The sequence below is a fragment of the Puntigrus tetrazona genome, unplaced genomic scaffold, assembly GCF_018831695.1.
Source record: "Puntigrus tetrazona isolate hp1 unplaced genomic scaffold, ASM1883169v1 S000000128, whole genome shotgun sequence".
Taxonomy (NCBI): domain Eukaryota; kingdom Metazoa; phylum Chordata; class Actinopteri; order Cypriniformes; family Cyprinidae; genus Puntigrus; species Puntigrus tetrazona.
In genome coordinates, this window is record NW_025047805.1 from 40,852 (window position 1) to 62,685 (window position 21,834).

At 38.7% G+C, this 21,834-nt stretch overlaps 3 pseudogenes; 1 reads left to right on the forward strand and 2 right to left on the reverse strand.

Annotated features, from left to right (window-relative positions):
• Positions 1-633: 633 nt before the first annotated feature.
• On the reverse strand, positions 634-10,589 carry LOC122332611 (annotated as a pseudogene).
• Positions 10,590-11,922: 1,333 nt separating this feature from the next.
• On the forward strand, positions 11,923-15,963 carry LOC122332613 (annotated as a pseudogene).
• A 1,825-nt stretch (positions 15,964-17,788) lies between these two features.
• LOC122332612 lies at positions 17,789-21,761 on the reverse strand (annotated as a pseudogene).
• Between the last annotated feature and the right edge of the window lie 73 nt (positions 21,762-21,834).

Consider the following 21,834-nt stretch of genomic DNA (forward strand, 5'->3'; position numbering starts at 1 on the left):
GTTTACTTGGTCAACGTTTCATATTTGACAAGCTGTCTATGTAGGAATATAAATGTAAATATTTTATTTTAAAACTCACTCACTTGGATACCGCCAGGCACTTTTCGTGTCCATATGCATTCGTTAGGAATGTTTTGGTCTCATACAGAATGGCTGAAGGGGGCGTGATGATTTGTGTAGAATTAAAAGGCTTTTTTTTAGGATTTTATGAGCTCAGAAAACAGATGTGTTACTTATTTTCAAAGCATTTGTTAATATTGGCATATCCTTATTTTCCATGTCAGCCCTGGCACACTGAATGAAGCTTAAACAATTTAGAGTTAAATTTCTAATACATGTACATGTCATTTTCCTTAACATTATTTAAGAAAAACATAAAATCTTTTTTTTTTTTTTGAGTCACAAGTTCAGCATCAGAGTTGTTCAGAACTATAGAGAAAATAATCTTTGCACCGAAGGACTAAAATAATTTAAAATATTTGGTTAAAAAAAGCCAAGTCAGTTTTTTTGGTGAAATCAATTAAGATTAAATAAAAGTTGTTACAATTTCAGAAAAGAAACAATAAACTCTTACATACGGAACCTCTTTTAATGACACTCTATTGGAGCCTTTGCTTAAAAATGGCAATGATATTGAGAGTCATTTATTCAAAGTTTTATTACCCCAGCTTCACAGGTTTGATTTTGTGTAATGTTAATATAGAGCATATGCAGAAAGTGGAATGTCAATTACCTAAACGCTGCAACTCACCAACAATAGATAGAAATCAAAGTAAGTACTGTTAATAAATTAAAAAACAAACTGGAATGAATTCAGTGGCTCACAATCCACACACCAAAATCTCACATTACATTGAAGAGTTAAAAAAAAAAAAAAAAAAAAAAATCCACTCCATTCTGGAGAAGCAGAACAGAATAACCGAACATATTTTTGATCTGCAAGTTAAAAATCACTAAAAGCATCTTCATTTATGATACAATTAAAAATAAATGACGTCGTCACAATGATACGATGCATTTCCTCACTGAATTAAATTCTAAATGACTTCATCTGAAAAATTCAGTCCACCACCCACCCACCAGAATACATTCAGCATGTTAGGCACTTAGAAATATCTAAGCCTCCTGTGGGCTAGTAAAGGTTCTTTACGAGGTTTTTCAAACAGAAAGACGACCCACCTAAAAAGAGATCCATAAAGAATGAACACATCTGGGCTAATTTGGAGCAACAATTAGGCAACTGTTCATCATTGTTGCCAACATCTGACAAATACTGTGCCCGAATGTACTCCTGATTGGATTATATCTGTTATCCAAGCACAGTAGTGTTCACTACACGAGCCACAACCGTGTTGCAACACTGCAGAGAAGGAAAATGCTGGAATTTAAACAAGCAGTAAAATCACTTGTTCTACTGCAAATACACAAAAAAAGTTCAACCTCAAAGTCACTCGTGGAATGTGCTCGGCTATGGAGAGTCGACCATCTCTGCACAGCCAACAGGAAAAATGATATTCACAAACAGCTCTTGTGAAGATCTAATACATTCGACACACACAAAAAAGCACTCTTTTTAGTCCTATTTACAGTCCAGAGCTGTTGCTTTATCTCAGAGTGTTTTACGTATTTTCAATGCTGATCTGGTATCTCCACATAAAGAGTATTTGGTTGGAGCACTTTGGCATGTAGTGCAATGTGTAAATCTGTTAAAATGAATCTCACAGATCCGCTCTGGCCTGGTGTTTAGCGCGACAGATCACAATAACCCCTCGTTTTCAAAGCTGGTGTGCAAGAGAGAGAAGGCAAACGGTATAAACTTGACGCCAGCGCCGCTATAGAACTTATTCTGGAACTCCACCCTGAGGAGAGAGAGAGAGAGATCACTCAGTTTGAATCATTCAGTATAAATTCATACTGTGATTTCAGCTGCACCCTTTCGTCCAATCACTAAATATGGAGGTTAGAATTGCATTAAAACTAAAGTACACTGTTTTGTGATGGTGGTGTTGTACTGACCAGTGGAGTCTGAGAGCGTGAAGGAAGGCTGAAAGTCCCTCCATCACCAGCAGGATGGACACGGTGAGGACAGCAAACAGACCAAAAACAGGCACCAGGAACACAATGCCCACACTGGTGTCCACTCGCAGGCCGACCCGCATCACCATGGCCCACAACACTTCAGAGAGCTCTGCACCACAACAAAACATGCTCAGCATTTAAATAAAGCCATTTTAAAAGCAATTCAAGGCCTCTAATTGACCAAAACAATAGTTTACAGACAATACAAATTTCACTCAGTATTATATATATGAACTTTTATTAACACACATTGAATGTACTGAATATATTAAATTATATGTTTGTTTATTTATTTAATCATGGACAGTGCACATGAATAATACACCAGATTATAACTTTTAAACCACATTAATAAAATGCACCAGATTTAGTAACGCTTAACTATATTAAAACAGTTTTTTTAGGAAATATTTCAGTTTATTTTGGTTAGTTTATTTCAATACATTCAAAAAATAGATTACACTTATACAAGTAGTGCTGGGCAGTATAAAACATAATTATTGTGGTACTTTTAAGAATTTTTATTCCTTAATAAATGTTCTTTTGTTCAATAGTAATATTATTAGATAAACTTTTATTTTGGCAGGTCTTAATAAAAACGTTTGAATTCTTTGCGTTAGCATTCATTTATTTTGCCCTGCACTACACTTAAAGGGTATGTTACTCACGGGCATGTGCCAGGCTGAGAGCCCACAGGCGGAGGTAAGACGCAGTGTTAGAGATGCAGCCCAGGCAGTACTCTATAGTGTGTATGGACTGATGGAGGAGGACATCAGCAAAATCAAACTGTACAAGAGAGGAACCTTTGTTAGGCTCACAAGGAAAAGTTTATTCATACCAATTAACCATCCATGGCCAATAAAGCAAAAAAATACTAGCATGCTTCATGCGCATCGGATTCATGTAATGCTGTTGTTTGCATTTGCATGTCTTAAAAAGCACTCAATTTTAAACTTGAAAATGAAAAAAAATGTTTATCCGATCACGGTGCACTGTAACTTGACATGAGTGCATAACCACAATAAAGAGAATAGTCCAAAATCTACAAGTTTCTACCAGTTAATCAGGTCCACTGGTATATCACCCACCCTTAGTCTGGATGTCTTACCTCCTCTGATTGGCTGTCAGAGCTGGAGGAGTGGCTGTCCAGACTGGTGCCCTCCTCCATATCATGAGCATGCATGAGAGAGAGCTCTTCCTCACTGCTCCGCCGTACACGCTGATAACCCTGCACAGAGAAACAGAGAAAATCAGCCAACGGCATTCAGCCAACTGCAGAACACACACAAACAAAACAAGGACCCTCACCCGGTACATGCTCAGGCGGTCTCTGCCCTTGTGCTGCCAGTAGAGGTAGAGAGGTTTGCCCAAGAGTAACACAGGCACTGAGAGCACAGCCACAATCACCAGGAACACCTGAAACCCGGCCTGTGGGAAAGAGGAAAATACAGGTAAAGAAAAACTGAGGTGCATGTAAAGTGGAATGAGTGCGAGTGTGGTTCTTTTAGTCCCACCTGTCCTGGGTAGAGGGGCTGACGGAGTCCCCTGCATCAGGAACATGTTGATAAAGTGAATGAGGATGCTGGGAGCTGTCTGAGAGTCTCTGACTGTGAAAAACAGCCACTTATAAATGATCATGAAGACCAGGTAGCCGAAGAGGCAGAGCAGGAAGAGCAGCTCAGGAATAAATATCAGGTACAGATTAAATGTCCGTCTGAAGTGCCTGAACAGATGAACATGCGAAGTATTACGAGGATCAAAGTCATAACATTTTAAAAGATATTTTCTACAGAGCCGTTTCAAATGTCTCACAGGTGATTAAAAACTCCAAGCACGACTCCAAACGTCATGTGGATTATTCCTATGATCACGGACATCTTCATCTTATAGGAGTTCAGGAAGGTGAGACGGTTGGACGCCAGGTTCCAGATCTACAGAGTGCAAATTAAATATTTGTATATTAATATATTATTATAATTATGAAATAATTCTTTTTGTAATGGTTTAAAAAAAAAAAACATAGCTTTTCATTCACCCATGAAACCTTTCGCCCTAGACTTTCACCCAGTGTTACTTGTTTTCATGGTCACGTGATACTAAGGTAATTGGTTGCGGTTTATAACAGTAATAAAATGAAGTCCGAGACCTACCGGGTCAATGCCCAGAGGATAGGCCCCTTTAAAGACTCCTGTGACGTTTGGATCCAGTGCAAGGAAGCTATTTGAGCGGAGAGTCTTTGGACTTGAGAGAAAGAGAAAATGAAGATCTCATTAGAGCCACAAACGGTGTACGACAAACCTCTGTACCTGCTGCCGTTCCCTTCTTCTGCATAATCTCCACCAGTTTACGATCTTCCAACTCCTAAATTATTCCATCAGCATTTTGGACTGGCTTTTTATTTTGATTTTATTTTTTAAGTGGATTTGAACTTCATGCTAATAAATAACTGACAGAATCAAGAGCTGTCTGATTGCAGGAATATTGTCAAATATTACTACAATTTATGTCTTCAGCGTGACTTTAATGTGTCCCTAATGAATGACCCAAAGTTATTCAGAAAGTTGAAAAGTTGGTGTGTATATATAATAAACCTCTTCAAACATAGCATCATGAGACACACATTGTTAGAACCGTCTTTCCTTAGTGTGTGAACTCTGATTGAACTGCCAGGATAAAAACTGGCTGTACAAAGGGCTGAGAGATGACATGCTTTACTAAAGCCCCGATTTCATCTCTATGGAAACGGGGAAGCTTGCACCAACATCTCAAAATATTTATTAAATACAGCTACAGACAAAACAAAGAGACCAATGAAAATGCATAGTTTATCTGAATGTGTGATTTAAAGGCATGCGTTCGAGTAAAACCATTTGTCTGAACCATCTGTCGCAATTTTTTTCTATAGCTGTAGGTCCATTAAAGCATGTAGCATACATATTTTTAACACACTTCCTATTGTATAGTACATTGTTTATTTTTTTTTAGTTTATATAGATAAAAGGATGCCATACACAATATTTTGTGCTGTGGACACTCACCTCCAGACTCCAGGCACAAACATAGCGCTGACGTTCCACCCCGAGCCAAACAGGTTGAGTGATTTAGAGAAGCAGTCATTGTATATTAATCCAGTGTAGACTGAAAATATACCCATCAACAGGATGATGTAACGACCCGAAAAAAATGTTCCAGATCTAAAAAAAAAAAAAAAAGCCCACAATGTTAATCAAACTATAAGAAAAGAACCAAGTCTAATTGAAATTTATAAGAAAGTTAACGAAGCAAGCTGCATGTACCTCGTTTCTGGTTTTCTTCAGTTTGCGGTCATTCTCATAGAGAACCATCCACAGAGCAAACAGCGCCATGATGATGCCGTGCCCGAGGTCCCCAAACATCACAGCAAACAGGAAGGGAAAGGTAATGATTGTATATGGAGCTACGAGGAGGTGTGATAAAGAAAGAAGCTTTGAGGCCATGTTAAAGCTTCTGACATGCTAACAAGTCAATTTTGATACTTTTATAGCTAATATATTTTTTATCTATCCTTAAGATATCCTCTCACCTGGGTTGACCTCTCTGTAGCTGCTTACGCCGTAGGAATCAACTATATTCTGAAAGCCTGAGGTAAACTTGTTGGTGCGTATGAGTGTAGGTGGAGTGTCATTGCTTGGGATACGATTGACAAATGAGGGAACTGTGGCTCCACTCTTCCTCTGGGAAAAAAAAAAAAAGTTAAAAGCATAGCTCACCCAAAAAAATAAATAAACTGTTTCGGAATTCTGTGTTCTGTTCTGATGATGAACAAAGGTCTTACAGTTATGAAACAACATGAGGCGGGCGAGTAATTAATGACAGAATTCATATTTTTGGGTGAACTATCGCTTTAATAAGTATGTGCACATTTATTAATCAGGTGTATCTGAATGAAGTAGTGTCAAGTACTCACCGATCCATCCTCTAGCGCTCTCCGAGCGGGCAGATCATTTACTGGGACACCACACCTCCGCAATGAGGCACTTGTTTGTGACATCAAAACTGCAGAGGTTAAGGATGTGATATATGGCCTTCATTTTCTTAACCTGGATCACCCAAACGTAGACAGACTCTGAGGCCTTGATCAACACCTGCCTCAGGTAATCCTCAGTCCGGTGAAGAACCTACGAAGAAACAGCAGGTTCAAAACTACGTCAAACTAAACCATTTCACACATAAAGTGTTAAACACGATTAATATAAGGCTCTGCAATAATATTAATTAAATGCTTTATTGGAGAACATACGGTTTGTGAAATATCTGCAATCACAAAATTAATACATTTCTCAGTTTGTCTGGAAAGATTTTGAAAACAAGCTTTTGTCATAATTACAGCAGAAAATTTATATGTTTGCCTGTATGAGGAACTCGTATGGTAAATGTGCATTTTCCCCCCAAGGTCAATCATATATGTCATTTGGTGCCCTTTTTTCTGAACCCGAGCATGCAGTAAAAGCATTCGGCTGAGCTCTTCAGCAAAATCAAAAAATTTTATAGAAAGAGAAACGACCCAATTTATTTTCCACGAATGAATGAGTTAGCCTTTCTCATTTCACAGGTTTTGAAAGGAACAGTGAGTGAGAACAAAGTATTGAAAAACTGGTGCCTGTGTAGTCTGTGAGAACCTTGTCACAGCCTAGGCCTCGTGAACATCATGTGCTCAGTTGGGCCTCTAACAAAATTTTCTTTCTCTCTTTTACGGAGCAGTCACAAGCAAACCTAAATGCCCTCAAAACCTAACCTGCCCCCTTACATTCCTCCGCTGCATGGCTGTCTTGAACTAGTTAGGAAAGATTAGTGACAACACTAAACTCAAGTAATTCTAATGTAGATTCTATTAGGTACACTACTTTATGCTCTTTAGGTTTGTAGTATCTAAAGTACCCACTGCTAAAGACAGCCAGAACGCAATCAAACTTTTCATTGACTGCATGACACCAAACTCTTAGTGCATTACTTTACTACAAAATCTTCATGCATTTCATTACAATAACTCCTGTGTTATTTTGAGGCATTTGCACTTTACTCAAGAACTATTGAAATAATACATTTGCACTTTTTATTCAAAGAGATACTTTGTTTCTCTGAACTAACAAGTGAGATTATGTTTGTGTGAATTTATTAAACTTACTCGACACAAGCAGCAAAAACTTTATTGCAATTATCTGCTGAATTTAACAAGGTCAGGTTACATTTTCTAGGACAGAGTGTCTGGTGTGTCTCACAACCTTGAAAAAAAACTGTGGTTATACAGCACGCTTCAGTCAGTTTCAAAAAACGTTTAAAGTACAATTATACAATCTTTAAGATTAAGCTGAGCTTATTAGTAACTAAGATAAAGGTTAAAAAGCCAGTAAATGACTAATCACACTAGTGAGATCATATTTACACCCCCATCATGTTACACACAAAGCAAAAAAAAAAAAGTGTGTGCATCATAAACTGTAACAAGGGAGCTGGACTCACCGTGTGCAAGTCCTGAATGCGTGTGCGGAGCCCCTCCACCACATCTGTCCTCTCCTCATTACTGTTGGGGTATGGGTACAGATGACAGTGGTAGCTATGGAAACAAAACAATATTTTCAACACTACAATGCAAAACAAAAAAGCTCTGAAAGAATTAAAATGGATTAAGAAATGAAAGCATGAAGCTTCCCTTAAATGTAACAGGGAACAAGCTATTTAAAATGTTCATGTATAACCCTTTTTGTGACGCAATCGGCTCGTCTGAGGTTAACTGCCACAGATATATGGTAGCTTGGCACAACGTTATTTAAACCAGACTGATTAACAGAGTAAATTCAAGGAGAAGTTGATTTAAGAACCAAGTTACCAGTCACAAATCTTTTTAACTTTCTGTCCAATCTGATCTCCCCAGTAAGAGATGAGGAACACCACACTCCTGGTTGGCTCCCCCTGTTAAACAAGACAGAGAACAGACAAAATAAACCAGTATATTCCTACGTTTTAAATTAAATGAAGCATCCAGCATTGCAGTAAAAGCTTAAATCTGAGGACAGAAAAACAATCTCCATACATTTTTTGTTACCAAAAACAACACAGGTTGAAGATGGCAACTAGTCTCACCGTATCTGGATCCTCGAGAAGGCCGTCTACCTCCGAGTAGCTGAGGATGGTGTAGCCCTTACACACTCTCCAGAGCATGCGCTCAAACGCCTCGATTTTTACGCTCTGAATAAGCCCAGAAATGAACCTGTGCAGTAGGGACAAGAACACTCAACGTGAATAAAAAAAACGGGTCTTGCACTCTAAACTTACACAAAACAGGATGTTAGATAAATAGATTATTGCAAAAGAAAAATCAGTCTGCACATGGGAGGTATGCAACAGGAAACTGTGCTGATGTTGCACATTTCGGTCACATTAACTGTTGGTGAGACAAAGCAGGACATGGTGGACTGCTTTTTAAACACTGCTCACCCAAGTTTGGCTCCAAGCCTCTGCATGCTGGTGTAGTCCATCATGGGTTCTTTCTCTAGGAAGGGAAACTCTTCATACTGGACCTGTGATGGCTCCCTCTGCTCGCACACACAAGCAAAAACACAGCAAGAGATTAGATTCACACAACGCCTCGGTAATCAAGAAGACGTCGAGAGTTAAGCCTATTTGTAAAGCCTCTGCTGGCTGCTCTCAAAGTTCTGGCAGTCGGTATGAATCAGGTGACTCCAAATCACCTGCGTGATTCTCACAGTCCATTTCTTTGGAGACTGCAGACAGCATACTGAGTTTTAAAGAGCTTTTTGCTTACTAATATATAATAAAGGGGAAAGGCAGGTTAAATCTTTCCGCCAATCAAGCGTTCCTAGTTTCTTTTGCTCAAACAAATTCTTCAAACGTTTCACAGAGAATCACATGACCTACCTCGGCACTGCGGTGCACGAAGTTGCGTGTGATGCGCAGCATGTGTGTGTACTCAGTCAGTTCCAGAAGATTCTTCTGGAGTTTCTCTTTGTTTCTGGTGACCTCACTAAGCTCCAGTTCCAGTCTCTGAAGCTGCTCCTGAACAAAACACGCAGGAATCGGTAAAAACTAAATATCAGCAGCTATATAGCAATGTTGTAACTGACATTAAAGGGTTAATCTACCCCAAAATTACAAAAATGTTGTCATTAATGACCCCCATGTTGTTCTAAACCTGTAATAACCCAATATTTTAGATAAACAATCGGGAGGCTTGTGACTGTCCCCAAGCACTTAACACTGTCAAGGCCCAAAAAACTATGAAATATATTGTCAAAATAGTCTATCTGCCATCAGTGGTTCAATCTAAATGTTATGAAGGGACTAGAATGATTTTTGTATGCGTAGAAAACAAAAACAGCAACTTTATTCAACAATTAATCTCTTCTGCATCACCGTAGCACCATTTTGTATCAAAATGCTATTCTGTGTCAGCTGCACCACACGGATATGTTTTCTATGTATATTTACATTTTGATTTTAACAAAAACAGCGTATCTGTGTAATGCAGCTATCACAGAACAGCGCAAGCCGCTTGCTTTGAGTGAATACTCTCCAAAATGGCGCTATGGTGATGCAGAGACGACAAATTGTGATTAATGACAAAAATGTCATTTTCGGATGGAGTAACCCTTTAAGGGATTTCAACTGATTAAATGACATCCAATATGTGCAAAAAAGGCATGTGACTAAAAGGCATGACCTACTATTTGAGATCCTTAAAAAAAAAAAACTATTACATTTAAATAAGCAAACATTTTATATTTACAATCAGCGGACATCTGAAATCTTAACATTTTGTAAAAGGTTATCTTTACAGTTGGCTATGATTTAAATTATTTAGCAATATGTCTTAAATTGAGCTAAGCAACCGTAAAAAGAAAATCAACATAAGCAGAAACTAGTGAGAAAACAGAACAGAAAAGACATTTGAATGTGGCTGAAGAGCAACTAATCAAAAGAATTAAAAAGAGTTGAACAGCGTTGAACTGATCTCACCATTATGACCATCACATGTTTGGGTAATGGTGCAGCTGGGTTCACCTCCCCTTCTGGCAGTGTGATGTCTTCTTTTTTAATTTCCCTCAGAAGATATCCTGTTATACAAGTCCACTTTGAGTATATTCTGTTGATTTACTTTTTTAAATTTTAAATAGCTGTTTTTATGATGTAATTGGCCGCTTCTCAAGTGCCATCACAAGCCAATCTTAATCTACTGAAATAACCTGAAGGCACAGTTTATAAGCTCTATAAAATTAAATAAGCTAATAGTCCTGCCCATCACTCATTCACAAGGATTATAAAAAAAAAAATAATAATAATAATAATATATTTATATATATATATATATATATTTTGATAATATATTAACCATACTGTTTTTGATAATGAACATGAACATGCTTTTCTTCAGACTATCAATTTGAAGTATGCCCTTATTAAATAAATAATTTAAGTTATTCTAATACTACTATTTTTTTACCCAGAATCCTCTCCATCTCACATCTCTTGATTTCATTGACAAACTTCCGCTGAAAAGAGTTCACACTAGGGTTAAGCTGGAAAAAATTGAAAGAAAATATATAATCAGAACAGATATAGGACGGAATATTATAAACACATTCAAAACATTCTGTACTAATAAATTAAAAACAATAGCTTTAATACTAGTTAATATACCTATGAACAATAATAACGTTAATAAGTATTAAGAAATAAGTATTAATTTAAATATGCATTTCTAACATCTACAGTTTAACATTACATTAAACTATGTCTGTTAATGGCATAATGAGAGTAAAGACCTCTGGTGCAAAGTGGGCCAACAATTAATGCCTTTTTGAAGCATACCAACAGTTTCTGTGCGTGTGTGACAGAAGCAAACACTTGTTTGTTATTCCAACAAACGAACGACGTCAATTGAAGGTAAATGGTCTACAAAAACTCGACAGCATTCACGTCGCATAGCAAACATGTGTGCAGCTGTCAGCTCAGCACAAGCCAAGTTAACATCTCTAGCAAGAAAGACACAATACACCGACTTACGTCTCTGAACTCCGCCAGCCCGGAGTTCGCCGAGTTCACTGATGCAGTCATAAGCGGATCCGGACTGCAGAAAGAGCTGGGCCAGACACATCTCCTCACTACGAAACAACGTACCCATTCTGACGAAACGCGTCTTTCCGGTTAAATAGTCTTACATTCACCGGGCGGTGAAGTTTAGGGTGAATAAAATCCTACAGGTCCTGGTTTGGGGCTGGATGGACTGCCCTGTGGGGCGGACCGGGCTGAATGGACGGACGTCTGCGCCGTGGCTCTTAACTCCAGCCGCTTTATCAGTGACACGTCTCCCGTCTCCAGTCCCAGCAGCCACATCTGAGCACCGAAAACTCCGATGTTAGATGTTATTCTGATCCAGTCCAAATCTCCAGTACCGCTGGGTCGCCCATCCCGGGTTAAAGTTCGGTTGAAGTCCCACAGAACCGAGCCTGAGGAAGCGCGAGTGCCCTCAGCAATTTACGCTGTCCTCGTATCAAATAGCAGCGAGCTAGACAGCTACTGTCGAAGGTGCTTGGCCTCTCTTTTAATAATCTGCGAGTTCATACCCCTGTCAGAAATTTAGAGACATTCGCGTAATGTTTAACAGCGCTTGTTAGTCATTTGCGCTTTTCTCGTCCTGTCTCTTCCGAACACGAACCTTTCCAGCAACCAAAACTTCTTGGTCCGTCAGAGTAAAGACTCGGCACTTACTTTCGCCAGTGGATGTGCGTTTCAAAATAAAAGTCCCAACTCTTTTGCGCTAGAAATTTAAACGCTGCTTGGGAATCAAATTAGAATTAGACGCAAAGCATCTTAAGTACCATTTACTCTATGAATGTAAACAGTATATTTAAAATAATTAGTGTTACAACTAGATTTTAATAAAAGGTATAGACCTTAACCGGCTTTCCCACAATACGCTGCTTTTGACACGTGTTTCTAAAGATGGCAGCTTGCATGCATGCATAACTTCACAGTGCTTTTAGAGCTCCTTATTGTTTCATAGGGAAGAATACTGAATAACAAGAGGATTATTTCACATTGCAGGTTTGTTCAGACGGTCTAAAGATAAATTAGAAATAACTTCGCTTGCTATTTGTTTGGCGTTTCACTGTCTTAAAAATGTAGTCTGTTTTCATTTGAGCCTTGTAGTGTCCATTAGTTAACATATAAACATGTCATTTCACTTTTTTGCCGTTGCTTAGTTGTAAATGCGTATGTTTTAGGGATATTAGATGCTGTCGTGCTGGTCACTAATCTACTAGTTGTTGTTGTTGTTTTTTAATAGTCCTGGTCTGTGGAAAATTAATTATTAGAAGTAGAAATGTACACAATTACACTATTAAATATTGCAGAACACTGCTGAAACATATTTTCTGAAAATGAAATAAGAGAAAATATATATATTTTTTAATCTAATAATATGTTTCTTTGGCCTGTGATGCAGGACAAAATGACAGATATTGCTCTTGACAAGACTGATCCAGCTGGTTCATTACCCAGCACAGAGAAAGAACCAGACGATGTAATAGAAGAGAAAAACGAAGAGAATCCGGCAGCAACAGCAGCAGAAGGAGAGGTGCAGCAGGTGGTGTGTATCGCTACATTAAAGGAGATCTCTTCACCTCTGAGATCTTCAAAGTTGAGATTCAGAACTTGCCCAAGTACATTGGCTTTAACGACCTGAAGAAGTTCCTCAACAAGCATGGCATCAATCCTCACAAAATCAAGCTGTTTAGCAAACAGATGTTTGCTTTTGTGACTTTTAAGAATCAGGAGGAAAGGGACAAAGCCATGAAGGCAGTGCACGGCATGCAGTGGAAGAGTAAAGTGCTGGTGTTCGTCTGGCCAAGCCCAAAGCTGATCCCATCCTCAAGAAGAGGAAACAAGAGGAGGAAGCAGAAGGTGGACAACCTGGTGCAAAAGCGTGCCGGAAGCCAGGAGGCAGAGGAGGATGAGGAAGAGCCTCTCGATATCCAGATTGCCAATGCTGTGACACCGTTGTGGAATGTGCCTTATGAAGAACAGCTGAAAAGGAAAGAGAGAGAAGTTGAAGGCATTTTGCACAAACTGACCAGGTATTTTCTAATGAGTCTGTTTGTATAAATGGTAAAAATAGATACATTTCATGTCATTGTCACATATATTTCTTACATAAGCTTCTAGTAGTATAGCGAAAGCTGGTCAGTAAGGTTTTCCTTCACTATAACTAGCCTCCTTAATACTTGTTCTCAGAGAAATCGGTAACAACAACAAAGCCATGCTGCCCTGGTTGTTTGTTCAAAAAGAGAAGTACAACAAACTGTGCTGTCCACTCGAGGCCATACGACCATCACCTGTGCAGGTACGTCATCTATCTGGAAACCGCTTACATAAATTATTCTAATCACAGTCACGCTTAAATTGACCCACAATATAAATTTCATAAAGTATGTGTAGGGTTGAATGAACATTTTGGGGATTAAATGGCTGCAAACAAGAAATAAACAGTTTGTGCAAACAGTATGATTTTTGTATAATAACAAATTTGTACTTGCAGACGGAGTACAGGAATAAGTGTGAGTTTGTGATTGGAGTGGGAGCAGATGGAGAGGATAAGACGGTGGGCTTTCGTTTAGGCAAGTATAAAGGAGGATCCTGTGCTGTAGTGAGTCCATCAGAAACCACCCATGTGTCTTCTGAGGCCAAGAGGGTTGTGCAGGGTTTCCAGAAGTTCATCAGGTAAATTAAATAATTATGGTGTTAACTGTTGATTATACCCATTTATGACTTGAAATCAGATGTGTTTTTTATTTCTGTTTATTAAATCTTTTGTATTGATATTCTGAATAGGACAACTCCGTATGCAGTATACAGTCCAGAGACTTACGAGGGTCATTGGCGGCAGCTTACAGTCGAACAAGCAGGATAAAGCAAACCATGGCCATGGTGTTCTTCAACCCCCAGGCAAGAAATATTTATTCAGTGGTTATTTTTGTGTGTCCCCTTCAGATGCTGGTTATGTATTGTACAAACAGTGGAACTGTTGTTACTGCTGTATTAAATATCACTTGTTTAAACAACCTAGAAACTCCAAGAAAAAGAAATTGAGGAACTTAAGCGGAACCTGCGTCAGTATTTTACTGAAGGAGAAGGAAAAGAAAGCGCCATCACTTCATTGTACTTTGTGAGAATGGGACAAAGGTTAGAACCCAAAACCTTAATTGGGATGAATTGAGATTTTGGATGATTTTACACTTTTTTTTTTAATTAATCCGCATCAACTCAGGACATCTGCGGGTACAGAGGACCTGCCGTGTGAACATGTGACTGGTGAAGAATGGATTCACGAAGAGCTTCTCGGACTAAAATTCCGCATCTCTCCACACTCATTCTTTCAGGTGATTTAATTGTTATTTAATTTCTTGAGAATTAATATGATACCTGATAAGTCATCAGGCAGCTGATTCCTTTATGCCATGATGTGATAAAATTACTAAGATAATAATGCTGACCTTTGGTTTTAATATGCTACATTAGTGCTATTGAAATTGTTTTTTTTTTTTTTTTTTTGATACTGCCAGACGAACACCCTGCTGCTGAGGTTCTGTACTCTGCTGTGGGTGAATGGGCACAGCTGGACCAGGACAGCACTGTGCTGGATGTGTGCTGTGGAACAGGAACCATCGGCATCTCGCTGGCAAAGGTACAGCAGTTGCTTCTAAAATTTGAGTATGGACAAGGCAACAACAAACACAATTGCGTGTGTTAACAGAGAGTGAAAAAGGTGATTGGCATAGAGTTGTGCCAGGAGGCAGTGGACGATGCCAAGGCTAACGCTGAAGCTAACGGTAGGCCATTGTGGCAATATCATTGCCTTGTTTTTCTCTTTCCATCGCCCATGACGTACTCACCCTTCAAATGTACATTTTTAGGCTTGACCAATGTGGAATTCCACTGTGGAAAGGCTGAAGATGTGTTCCCCACAGTTCTTAATGCTGTTGTGTCCCCCAACGTCACCGCAATCGTTGACCCTCCGAGAGCAGGGCTACGTATGTACAGCACTCTCAAATGTAACTTTGACCTGCATGCGTAGAGTTGTGTTTTTAAATGATCTGCCCAAATATTCTCACTCTTAACAGATTCCAAAGTTATTCTAGCAATTAGAAGAGCAGAGCATCTCAAGAGACTCATCTACGTCGCCTGCAATGCCAAAGCAGCTATGAATAATTTTATTGAGTAAGTTCAATATTTAAGGTGAACAATAAATTACATCAAATTCCGGCCCACACCATCCAAACTACTGTGAATTGATTGCATTTTGATGGGCTTTACGCATCTGAACGGTGGTGGTTTAAATGAAAAGTTGAAATAAGAAATGCGTGCTGTCAGCCAAAAGGGACCTCAGAGGCTTATTATATTTTGCTAAAAAACTGAAGACGAACTTTTTTCCAAGCTCAAAAGCAAAATAAATACTATACTAGACTATTTCAGGTTCCCTTTTCTGTTGACTATTCTAAAGTTGTATATTTATGTCCTGAAGTCTCTGCAGAGCTGTTTCTAACCGTGTGCGAGGAGCCCCTTTCCGTCCAGTGAGAGCTATGGCTGTTGACCTCTTCCCCCAGACCATGCACTGTGAAACCATCCTGCTGTTTGAAAGAGTGGACTACAGCTCTGACACTCAGACGGCAGAAAGCTGAAGCTTTACCACCCATCATGGCTGTTTCTCTTCCCTTCAAACACCAATTTTCTTACTTTCTTAATAGTTCAACTGACTTGATCAAAGTGCTCAAACCATGACTGTTTTTTTGTATAGGCTTTTCTCTTTTCTTTGCATTAAAAACCACCCAATAAAAAAAAAAACAAGACATCAGTTTTCTGGTCATTAATTTATTTGCATAAACAAATCACTGCGTATCAGTGATCATGTGTCACATGAAATGAATTTTAATGCTTTACTTGCAGCTAAATCATCCAACATTATCCCTTCAATGAGTGACTAAAAAGCACGCATTTCTTCACACACATAATACACACGTAGCAAGACTGACAGGACAAAGGCGTACACTCCAGACATTTATTGGGAAAGCATATTCTCTAAGCACTGCCTCAGTATGGCAGCATCCTTGTGCTCATGGAAAACAGGAAAGTGCCTTTACAAACGCGTTGGAACATTCAGAAGCACACAAACTAAAATACTAACCTCAACGACAGTGCATTGCATTTTTTTTTAGTCGCTGTCTCAAGAAAACCTGATTCCTCCCCCTCACTCAGTGTGTTAAACAGACTTCCTGTCAGACCTTCCTGTCATATCTTAAGGCCAGAATTTTATCTCTCCTCCCATTATAGTTTGAGGGGAAGTGGTGGTTTTCTTCCAACAGGGACCATATTTTAATCCAGCAGTTATTGCCTTTTTTAATATTTTGTTCCATACGTTTATAAATATTTAATGAATAGCTATGCAGCAATATTCTATAAAAATGCATAAGACTTAAAGCTTTGGTTCACACTGTTCTTCAAGCTATTGAATATAACGACATGGTCTGATTTTCTTCGAGGTATGGAGTTACCACCTTTGTTTTTAGGTAGACTGCCTTATGAAATGAATAGAGTTTCAAACTATTTAATACACCACCGTGATAACATCTGAACAAAATGTGCACACAATCACCCACTGTAGCAAATGACCACAAAACCATAGCAAAAAGTTTAAGACAAACACACACACACACACACACAAAAAAGCACATGCGTAAAAGGCATTTTTATCCTAAAATATCAATGCAAGAAAGCAAGCATCAATCCACAGCAAATACATAATGTATAGCATCACAAATGCAGACTCAAGTGAGGCATTTCCCTTTTTAAACAAGGTACCATCAAGAAAGAAAGGGAAAAACTAAGGCAACATCTAACTTTTTTTTCCTACTGAAGATTGCCAACCAGCCTCTAATGCAAGAGTTAGATTATAATCAATGCATAATGAAATGTAACAATTACCAAAAAAAGGTAGCTTATCTAGCGCACACTAGCATCCCATCTCCCTGATGTCTTTTTCATTAACTACAGTACCTCAAACACTTGTGCTTGCATTTTCTCTGCAGTGCTTTCTGAAATAGAGCAACTGGTCAAGACAACCATTGGTACGCATCAGTCCTAAAAAAAAAAGCTTGATCATTTCACACAAGCAAATGGTTCCAACGTAAGTGCATTTCATTACAGCAGTTGGAAGTGTGCACATGAAATGCTTTAGAAATACAACATTAAATGCTTCACATGCCAATAAGAACTAGACATAGCCACTGAAGTAAACCAACACACTTTAAGCCGTTATAAACCCTATTTTCCAGATAAAAGATCACGTGCACTGAATGAACAACTCTGCATGCCACAAAAGCAGACATAAAAAGGAACAAATCCCTGTAAAATGACAGGCGTATGTTCAAACATCAGTTAAGTGCCGAGATACAGTCTGTCTCAAAAATCTGTGGTTCTACAGTGAATATGAAATGAATTTGCCATTTAAAGAAAAACAATTTTTATTAACATCTAAAAGCCACAAACTTAAAAGCATCTGTAATACTTCATACATAATTTATCTGATTCTCCTTAATATAGGCATATTGTCATCAGCCGTCATTATATTTGTGCACTTCCAGGTGCAGAAGTGCATCAGAGGTATTTAATGCTCATTCTACCTTCCCTTAGTGCATGTATATGACTGTTATCAAACCCACACACCATGGGCAATAATTGAATTGGGAATAGAGCTCAAAAATCTGATAAAAATGTAACTAGTATTGCCATTTCGCACTGCAAAGTAATGCATAAGTCAGTAATGGTACAATGACCTCTTGTTAAACAACTATTACCACTGGACAGTGCTATCTGCTATCACAACATGCTGGGCGAGGGTTTGTTAAACGTCAACAGTACACAGAGGTTCACTGCCAGGTTGAGCGGACTCCATTATAGTCATCTTCGGCTTCTTTCTTGCCTCCTCCTGAGAAAAAAATAATAAATAAAAATAGACAAGAGTGAACGCTAGAAAGGTTTAAGCTTTATGTGCATCAATTGTTTGTTCATTTGTTTTTTTTAATCGTATGCTAACTCCATTTATCTGAAGTGTAGATTTGTCTCAAAGTGGTCATATTTGCAGTTGTATACCTTTCTCGAGCCAGCTTCATCATCTCTTTCGTAGTTTATTTGAGGATGTGAAGATTTGGCTTGTTCTTTTTGGCATACTGCTGAAGCTCAATGACACTCTTATCAGAGTTCTCCTGAAGACGACAGGAATCCAACGTTACACAAAACAAACCCAAAAGCACAATCCAACAACATTCCAGATTACAATGCAGATTAGCTTTGGAAAAAGACAGCACCAACCTTTTTAACCATCTTGTTGCTCTCTGCCATACATGCGCAGCAGTGAGCCCCAGTTCTTTACATGAGGATGAAGCATCTGAAGAATCTTCTGTGATGCCAGCTGCCAACCGCTTATTTTTTACCTGCAGTCAACAAGAGTAGCATTATTAGGTTTCTGGCTTGAGATCAACCTGCAGAGGAACCAACGTATTTCTTAATGGAGCATGAACACTCACACCACCAGCGTGCGGTGTGCTTCCCACATGTCATGACATATTCACTCTTTTGGTTCTTTCCTGGAATCACCTCAAACTTGATGCTGGTGTCACCCATGCCATGGTTTCTACAGAACAGATGACAGCAGATCTTTAGTTGCTTTTCAATCAGTCATGACTTTAAGGGCCCATGGTTATAAACATGTATTTTCTGAAATACAAAGTGACAGAATTTCCCACAACATACCTCTTAAGGCACTCATGAAGGATCTGATATGGTGAGAGTAAACCTGCTTTGTTGGTCAGCTCATACACCCTTGAATCTTCAATACTGATATGATTAAAATACTGTGGGATTTGAGAATGAATTAGACATCTTCCAAGTACAACAAAGAACAAAACTCTGATCAAAGATAAAAATCAGTTATTTCAGCAGAGCAGTACCTCCAGTTCATCTCCTCTACGGGCTTCTCCTCAGGCGTCTGCTTTACAAAGTCAGGAATAAGGATCTCCAGTGTTGCTCGAGCTGTCAGAAAATAAATGACAGTATAAATGCTTATGTTCCCCAATAATATGGTTTGAAGCAATCTATTCGTGAAAAATTTGACTGATGAAAATGGAGAGAAAAACGTACCAGCTTTATTCTTGGCGAGGTTTTACTACTTGCTGTTCTGTGCCATAAGTAACACCATCTATAATGACTGGACTCGAAGAAGGAGTTCACTTGGGTTTTCTGGGTAAAACAAATCATTAATACATTTAAAAAGAAACCAAACACACAAAAGTAAAATCTTTATGCCACAACAGGCATGTATTTTTAAAGTGATTTAATCAAGGTTAGAGAGTGCAGTTAGTTACGTCAAGCCCAAAGGTCTAACTCAGGGGTCAAACCTGATCTTCCCGGAGGGGCAGTGTCCTGCAGAGTTTAGCTCCAACTTGCCTCAACACACCTGCCTGGAAGTTTTAACTATACCTAGTAATACCTTGATTAGCTGCTTTGGGCAGGGGGAAAAAGCCTACGCTCTTCAGGACACTGGCCAGGATTGTGCATGGTGACATGAGTTAACCAAACCATTTAAGTGATTTCTTGCTTTCACAACAGCATAACACATTTTAAAGTACATTGATTAAAAACCCATTTTTCTGCCAAGCAAGCTCATTGGCACAACTGTAAATGACTCTGCAGACTTGGTGCACAATTAATGTATGCTTATCACTGTTTTTTTGTCCACAGCTTCAAACAGTTTCTCAATTACAGTTTTATTCTTATGTATTATGTTACTTACCACATTCAAAAAGTTGTAAACTGGTCGCACTTTGAGCACTCTTTTGCATATACTCGTGCAAAATGCACACTTGACTTCCCATTGGGGTTGATAACAAACTCTGAAATATAAACACTGACATGTTTTTAAAATGCTACGTGTTGTGTACTGCAAAATTACACTAACGCAATGACTGCATGACAAGTACCTTTCTTTGTGAGGCGTCTTGTACAGACAGTGTGATGAGCTTCTGATTGGCAGGTGAGATGGGCCTCTCAGACTCTGCCTGCTTCCTCTTCATGTCCCTGTTGAACTGTCTGCGCTCAGCCCATGTGCGAAACTTCTTAACCGTCCACTTGCTCAAAATCAAAGCACTTCTCTAGATAGCTTCTAAACTCCTCGATGTCTGGGATGCATTTTACAAGAAGAGGAGTTCACAAACTATTTATTTTAATTTGATTTTAATTTGTGATGAATAGGAGAAAGTGAATCTAATCTTCTTACCAACAGACTCATCTTTGCACACCTCCACCTTGGCTTAACCTGGCCCAGGGCTCCCTGTGCAGTATCACTGGCTTGGATCTCTTTCCTCTGAAGATCCTCCTGGCTCCATGAGGTCAAGATCTGGATCTTCTGATGTTGAAGTCTGCCAGTGAGCTCTTCAGTGGCAGTAAGTCAGGTTCATCAACTCTCTCCAATGAGACACCCTCCTCTCCAGATTCACTGGAGACACCTCTGCAGTCGGAGTCACCTCTCCGTTCTGTTATGCCTTTCTTCTTGTTCCTTCATTTTCTTGTAGTGCAAGCAGGAATGCTACTGGTTTGAGTGGGTCATGTTTCTGAAGAGGAAACAGAGTACAAATATGGAGTACATGAGAATACAAAATAACTTCATTTATTTATCTGCCAAGCCAAACCATTTACCCTAATGCTTCCTGTTCCAAGAAGTAAGGTCTAGACCAGGTGACAACTCTGGTTTCCCGGTGGAGTAGACTGGAATGCCAGAGTTATGGAATGTCATGATCCACCATCAGATAACAGCTCAGTTGGTGGCCAGCCTTACGACCTTGAAAATAAGAGTCAGATCAATAACAGCAACCCCCTCCAAAACAAACAAAAAAACCTACATTCACCTAGAATACCATGTGGTTTTGTCTGGTATGAACACTGCTACTGATAAATTTAAAATGAAAACATTAACGGAGAACCAAATTGTTTTCAAATAAATGCTGACTTTTTAAAACCATTTAATAAAGCATCCTGGGAAATGTATAATTTTTCACAAAAGTGTGAAACAAGTGTTCAACACTTTGAATCTGCTTTTTTCCTGGAGCACCAAATTAGTGGATTAGAATGATTAAATCTTTTATATACTTAGAATTATACTTTGTAAATAACTTTTTCTTCATAATGATAAAATATGTTTTAATATACAACTTAAAAATTAAATTCCAGAGTTGAATACAGTTTGTAGATTTTACTTTATAGTTTTGTAGAGTACTAACAGATTAAAAAAAAAAATTACTGTAATAAAACTAATCATCTTTGTGATTTGAAAACATCTCGAGTTTAGTTATGCATTCTAATATTGCACATTCCTAATATGTATCTTAATCTTTAAAGTTTTTAGAGTTTGTGAGGCTCACTCTTAAGAACAGTCTTAATTTTGGTCATGTAGGCTGAACTCCCGGCCTCCCATCTGAATGATGATCACTGTCTCCAGCATATTTGTCTTTGTGTTGCCTCTTCTTAGTACATGGGCATGCCTTCTCTGATGGGCATCTGCATCATTGTCAAAGTCACTCCTGGAAGAAATAACCAGGTTAGTAACTTTGGCTGCCTCTGACAAGTCATCAACTAAACATACATCAAGATTTG